Here is a 6,504-nt window from a genome sequence, read left to right on the forward strand (position 1 = left end):
AAATTCAATCAAAATGTAGGGGTTAGGACCAGACATACCATAAAAAAAAGTTGTCTAGATTCTAATGAACAGGAAGATCTGAGAATCACTCATCTAAACCATTTAAACTATTCTGCAATGCTTCTGTCTCTACTTTAGACCCTTGAATAGTTTTTAGGTCACCCTAATTTCCAACACTAGGACATATGAAATACAGCCTTTTTACTAGTTAAGTAGAACATCCCTTTTTTTTTGTTTTTTTTTTTTTTTTTTTTTGAGATGGCGTCTTGCTCTGTTGCCTGGTCTGGACTGCAGTGGCGCAATCTCGGCTCACTGCAAGTTCTGCCTCCCGGGTTCACACCATTCTCTTGCCTCAGCCTCCCGAGTAGCTGGGACTACAGGTGCCTGCCACCACGCCCGGCTAATTTTTTGTATTTTTAGTAGAGATGGGGTTTCACCATGTTAGCCAGGATGGTCTCTATCTGCTGACCTCGTGATCCGCCCTCCTCGGCCTCCCAAAGTGCTGGGATTACAAGGCGTGAGCCACCGCGCCCAGCCCCTTTTCTTTTTATCTGATAATAAAGTCTACCACATTTCTATAGGTAAAGCTATAATCTGCATCTTCAGGACTGATATGTATAATTAGTATGTGGGAGAATTAGAGCCACAGAGGGAATGCTGATACAGAAAGGTCATGATATTTCTGGATCAACCTGCCTTAGACCTGGATGAAAATCACTGTTTATCATCCAGAAGAGAAAAATACCCTAATGGTTGATGGGCCTAACTGACAAAACACAATAGAGGGAGTAAAAATTGCTCAGCTTGTATCATGTTTGACAGCTGAACACAGAAGCTATTCCAAAGTGGGCCTTAATGGAAATTACAGAAAGCTGTCAAAGACAAAGAGACAAGTGCCACATGCAAATGTCCAAAAACACATGCCCTAGTCCCACTGTGAGCCTCTACCAAGTGCTACTCTAATCCCTGAATTCCCTCCTACTTCATTGTCAAAGTTTCTGCACAAACATGACAGTTGTTAGCATTTAACAAGACCCCAATTAAGAACCAACTGAGAAGTAAGGCAAAAGATAAGAAATCTGGAAACCAAAATATCATCTTATTCCTGGAGAAGCCAATACTGGAAAACGTGACTCAGATCTCTAGGCAAAAGGGCTTCTGTGTTCTGAACCTCAGAAACAGGCAGACTTACCCACCCAGTCATAAAAGGCTTCAGACCACCCCTGGCTTCACCCACAGAGCAGAATCTTTACCACTAAAGTCATGGCATGGTCAGGAGTGATTCAGAACATGAGCTCTATAGCTAGAGAAGAAGAGGAGAGGAAATGACTGGTTGGCACGTGATGTTCTCTCTGAACCACTGAATCAGATTGTTACTTCTTGTGCTCCGGGATAGAGTTAGTGGCAGATGGGGAGAAGCAGGAGTCTTGTGGTAATGGAGCTCTTTAGGAGAAAAATCTGGGACCTCTTAATGGTAAGAAAAAAAATGAAAGTCACACAGTGTTTAAAAACAAAATATTGGTTGGGTGCAATAGCTCATGCCTGTAATCCCAGCACTTTGGGAGGCCAACACGGGCAGATCACCTGAGGTCAGGAGTTCAAAACCAGCCTGGCCAACATGGCGAAACCCCGTCTCTACTAAAAATATAAAAATTAGCCGGGTGTGGTGGTGGGCACCAGTAATCCCAGCTACTCGGGAGGCTGAGACAGGAGAATTGTTTGAACCCAGGAAGCAGAGGTTGCAGTGTGCCAAGATCATGGCACTGCACTCCAGCCTGGGTGACAGAGCAAGACTCCATCTCAAAAAACAAACAAACAAACAAACAAAAATTAATTCCAACAGAAATAAGTTTAAAATTTAAGAAAAATAAATTTTAAATGATAGAAATAAAGGCTAAAATTAGTCATTACATATACCTAAAGAGGAGAAAAAAATGGATAAAATCCCAATAAAATGACTTAAAATAAAAAATAACAGTAGATAAGCTATAAAAAAATTTATAAAATTGAAATTTAGGTAGTTAGGTAAAAGAGAACAGAGGGAAAAAATGCTGGAATCAAACTTGGAATGATTATATAACCACAACAACAAATGGAAAATTCTAAATTCCTGGGGAAGAATTTGATTAGCCTTCTCTGGTTTGGCTGCATGTCCTTGGTCCAATTAGCTGTGGCCAGTGGGGTAGGGCCACAATGTACAATGTGGCTGATAGTTTCCCTCTACAGTGGGTAAAGTAGAAGTTACATGCAGGACAGACACTATAAAAAGGTAAATATGACAGAGAGATAAAGTGGTACAGAAATAGCACGGCCTTTAGAGCACAGTTCTGATATTCATCAAGTTGCTTAACATCTCTAAGCCTCAATTTCTTCACCTGCAAATAGAAACATTGCAACCTGACTTACAGTGTTAGTAGGAACATTAAACAAGAAAATGCGTATAAAGTAAATAACACGGCTTCTCTGGGAATGTGCTGCCTCAGCCTCCCAAGTAGCTGGGATTACAGGCGTGTGCCACCATGCCCAGCTAATTTTTGTATTTTTAGTAGAGATGGGGTTTCACCATCTTGGCCAGGCTGGTCTTGAACTCCTGACCTCACAATCCACCCACCTCAGCCTCCCAAAGTGCTAGGATTACAGGCGTAAGCCACCGCGCCCAGCCTGGTGCTCTCTTCTTGTGGAAGTGAACATAACAAATCCTTCCTTCAGGTGGAGTGGGAGATGAAAAGCGGCTCCTAAAAGGAACACTTCAGGCCTGAATCACTCCAAGTCCAAAGGTTCCCAGGGTTCCTTGGTCCCAGAGCAATCCCAGAAGTTAGAACAACTGTTGCTTGCACACCACCATGCCTGGCTAATTTTTAACTTTTTTGTAGGGATGGGATCTCACAATGTTGCCCAGCCTGGTCTCAAAGTCCTGGACTCCCAGGGAGCCTTAATATCCCAGATATTTTATTCCTAGACCCCTGCCCTTGGCTTACCTCTGAAGCAGAGAGGAATCTTTATGTCAAAGGCCCAGTAATTCAGCATCTTAAAACACCAGTGCTTCTTTCTACTAGACCCACTTCATTGTACTCGTCCTCAATCAGTCCCCTGACTCTATGCTCTGACATCTCTTTAATGGTCCTGCTTCTGCCCTCTGCAACTCACCTTGATGTTAATATTTGTCTCCGTTAGCTCGTCTCTTGTTGTTTCTCATATGAATAGGTTTTTATCCCCGCTTCCTGCTCTTTGTGCTTTCACCTGCGTCAAGAAGGATCACACTCTCCCTATCAGCCCCTTGAGCTGAACCCTGGTGTTGCTCATTGGTCAGATCTGTAGCTAGCCCTGCTCAGTGCCATAGGGGGAGATTCGAATGAAATCCAGTTATACACTGGGGCCAGGCATAGTCTCATAAGGACAGACACTGGATGAGTCTACCAGGACCCAATCTATTTGCCTGTATAGCAAAACAAGAGGGGAGAATTGAAGAAGGGGGTGCAAAGGTGAGAGATTAGATACCAGTTTGAAGCTAAGCAGTGCCCATACTGAGGGCCAAACACATCCGGCAACATATGTAGAGTTGGAAGATGTGTCTGTCAAGAGCCTATTTGGCCTGTAATCCCAGCACTTTGGGAGGCCGAGGCGGGTGGATCACCTGAGGTCAGGAGTTCGAGACCAGCCTGGCCAACATGGTGAAACCCCGTCTCCACTAAAATACAAAAAATTAGCCGGGTGTGGTGGTGGGCACCTGTAATCCCAGCTACTCGGGAGGCTGAGGCAGAAGAATTGCTTGAACCCAGGAGGTGGAGGTTGCAGTGAACCAAGACTGTGCCATTGTACTCCAGCCTTGATGACAAGATCAAAACTCCATCTCACAAAAAAAAAAAAAAAAAAAAAAAGCCTATTTGTTTGAGGGACAGGAACCTCAGAAGAAAAGAACATATCCTCAAGGAAGAGGAAACCAGAGCGATAAGCTTGATAGAAGAATAGCTAATGCCTATTCATATCAGAACTGCGATATATTAAAGTCCCTACTTCTTTACCCTTTACCATGTAATGCTGAAAAACCCTCCCACTCCGATGCTGGGCCCAGCCTGTGAGATGGTAGCAGGCTGGATGTAAACAGGGACTTGAGAAAGCATTTTGGCCTTTCCACCTGTGCTCTTGTGGCTCTGCCTTCGCCATGAGACCATGCCCAGGCTAGCCTGCTGGAGGGAGAATGTGGAGCAGAACTGAGTCACCCCAGCCAACCTCCAGACCTGTGCAGCCCCAACCAACAGCCAACTATCCCCCCGTCCAGTGAGTGAGCCCAGCTGAGACCTGAAGAGCTACCCAGACTACATCAACAACTTGCAGACTTGTGAGCTGAGTCAATATGTATTATATGTTAAGTCAGTGTTTGGGGGGTGGCTTTTTACACAGCGTTATGTGGCAATACATAATTGAAACAGTAGCACAATCTTCTGAGAGAAAGGTTAAGGTTTGGTGGTATCTACCACCCATATTCATTTTCTAGTCTAGCTTCTATCTGGACTCACACTTGAAACCTATATTGAGGACATTTTTAAGGCAGAACTGATAGAATTATTTGTTATTAGTCTGGGGGAAATAGCAGAGGATAAGCAAACTTGCTTTGGGATCCCATCTCCAGGAAGCAATGCAGGCAGCAGGAGGGGCGTTCTGCACTTTCCAACAGAATATGGTGTCGCTTTGATGTGTCAAAGTCTCCATTGCCTCAGGAGAAATGCCCTGTGGGCACCATCAGTCCATGCCCAACAGAAGGGAGAGGAGGCCAGTAGGAGAGACGATGCCAGAAGTGATGTGCAAGGGTATAATGGAATTAGGAGTGGTAGAGCCGGGTGAAGGGAAGACAGTGGCTACTGCCATGTTGCAACTGGCCCAATTTTTCCCTGAGCATGTGTGAGACACTATCTGGATGCAGACTCTGTAGAGACAACATCCTGCCCTATATAGCTGAGGCCACAAGCCAGGGAAGAAACACTGTACATACAAACACTTCCATTTCCACTCACTGCCAGGTCATGATCCTTGCATCTTCTCCTTGGCAGCTATCTGTCAACAGACACAAGTCTCATTTCAATTCCATGTCAGTAATCCGATGTAAATTGCTGAACATTTTTGTTGTTATCATTAAAGTTTAATCTATAGCTCCCAATAAACTTCACTTACTATGCATTAACCAAACAAGACAGCTAAGCATATTATGGGCATTGAGAATAGTCTGCATTTCTCATGCCCTTTGGTAAATTCCTAATGTGACGTCTAGAGAATGAAAGCTGATGGAGGATGGAAAAGGGCTGTTTTGTGAATATACATGAACAGACACACTGTGGGATGTAGTAAAGCAGAAAGGCAAAGACCGTGGGCATGGGAGGGAGACTGGATTAGAATCCTAGCTCTGCCACTTGATTAACTGTATGACTGTGGACAAGTTACTCAGTGTTATGGCATCTCTGTTCCCTTATCTGAAAAACGGCCATAAGGTCTGCCTCAGAGGATTGTTAATGAGAATTAAATGGGTTTATTCAGGTAAAATGTTTGGAACAGCACCTGGCACATAGTAAGCACACAAGAGTTAGCCATTATTATTATCGTTATTTGATTACAGACATTGAATGTACAACTGTTCTGGAGAAGTGGGGTGGGTGGGTGTGTGTGTGTGTGTGTGTGTGTGTGCGTGTAGCTGGCTGGAGGGAAAACATATTGTTGTGAATTTAGTGATGTACCATGGAATCAGAAGACTGGGAAACCTGGCTTAGGTTACCTGATTTAGGTGATCAGTCTGGCTTCCGGGCATTTGTTAAAAAAGTCAGTGATCAGCAGTGCCTTTCCAAGTGACTTGGGTGAACACTTAAGTGTGCAGTGAGGTACAGCAATCTGATTTCAAACTCTGCCTCTGCCACAACAGGGATACCTCTTTTCATTGCACTTCACAGGTATTGTGATTTTTAGAAAGGTCTGTAAACTCTTTGAAGGTTTGCGGTAACCCTATTTTTATCGGTGTTATTTTTCCAACAGCATGTGCTTTCTGTCTCTGTCACACTTTGGTAATTCTTACGATATATTAAACTTTTTCATTATCATATCGGTTATGTTAATCTGTGATCAGTGATCTTTGATGTTACTATTTTAACTGTTTTGGGGCACCACAAACAATGCCTATGTAAGATGGTGAACCTGACTGATAAATGTTGTGTGTGTTTTGACTGCTCCACTGCCTCGCCATTCCCCCCTCAGGCTTCCCTATTTTCTGAGATACAACAATATTGAAATTAGGCCAATTAGTAACCCTACAATGGCCTCTAAGTGTTCAAGTGAAAGAAGAGTCACAGGTCTCTCACTCTAAATCAGAAGCTAGGAATGATTAAGCTTAGTGAGGGAGGCTTATTGAAAGCCAGGGTATGCTGAAAGTTAGGCCTCTTGCCTCAGTTAGCTAAGTCGTGAATGCAAAGGAAAAGTCTTTGACGGAAATTAAAAGTGTTGCTCCAGTGAATACATGAATAA

The sequence above is a fragment of the Pongo abelii genome, chromosome 16, assembly GCF_028885655.2.
Source record: "Pongo abelii isolate AG06213 chromosome 16, NHGRI_mPonAbe1-v2.0_pri, whole genome shotgun sequence".
NCBI lineage: Eukaryota > Metazoa > Chordata > Mammalia > Primates > Hominidae > Pongo > Pongo abelii.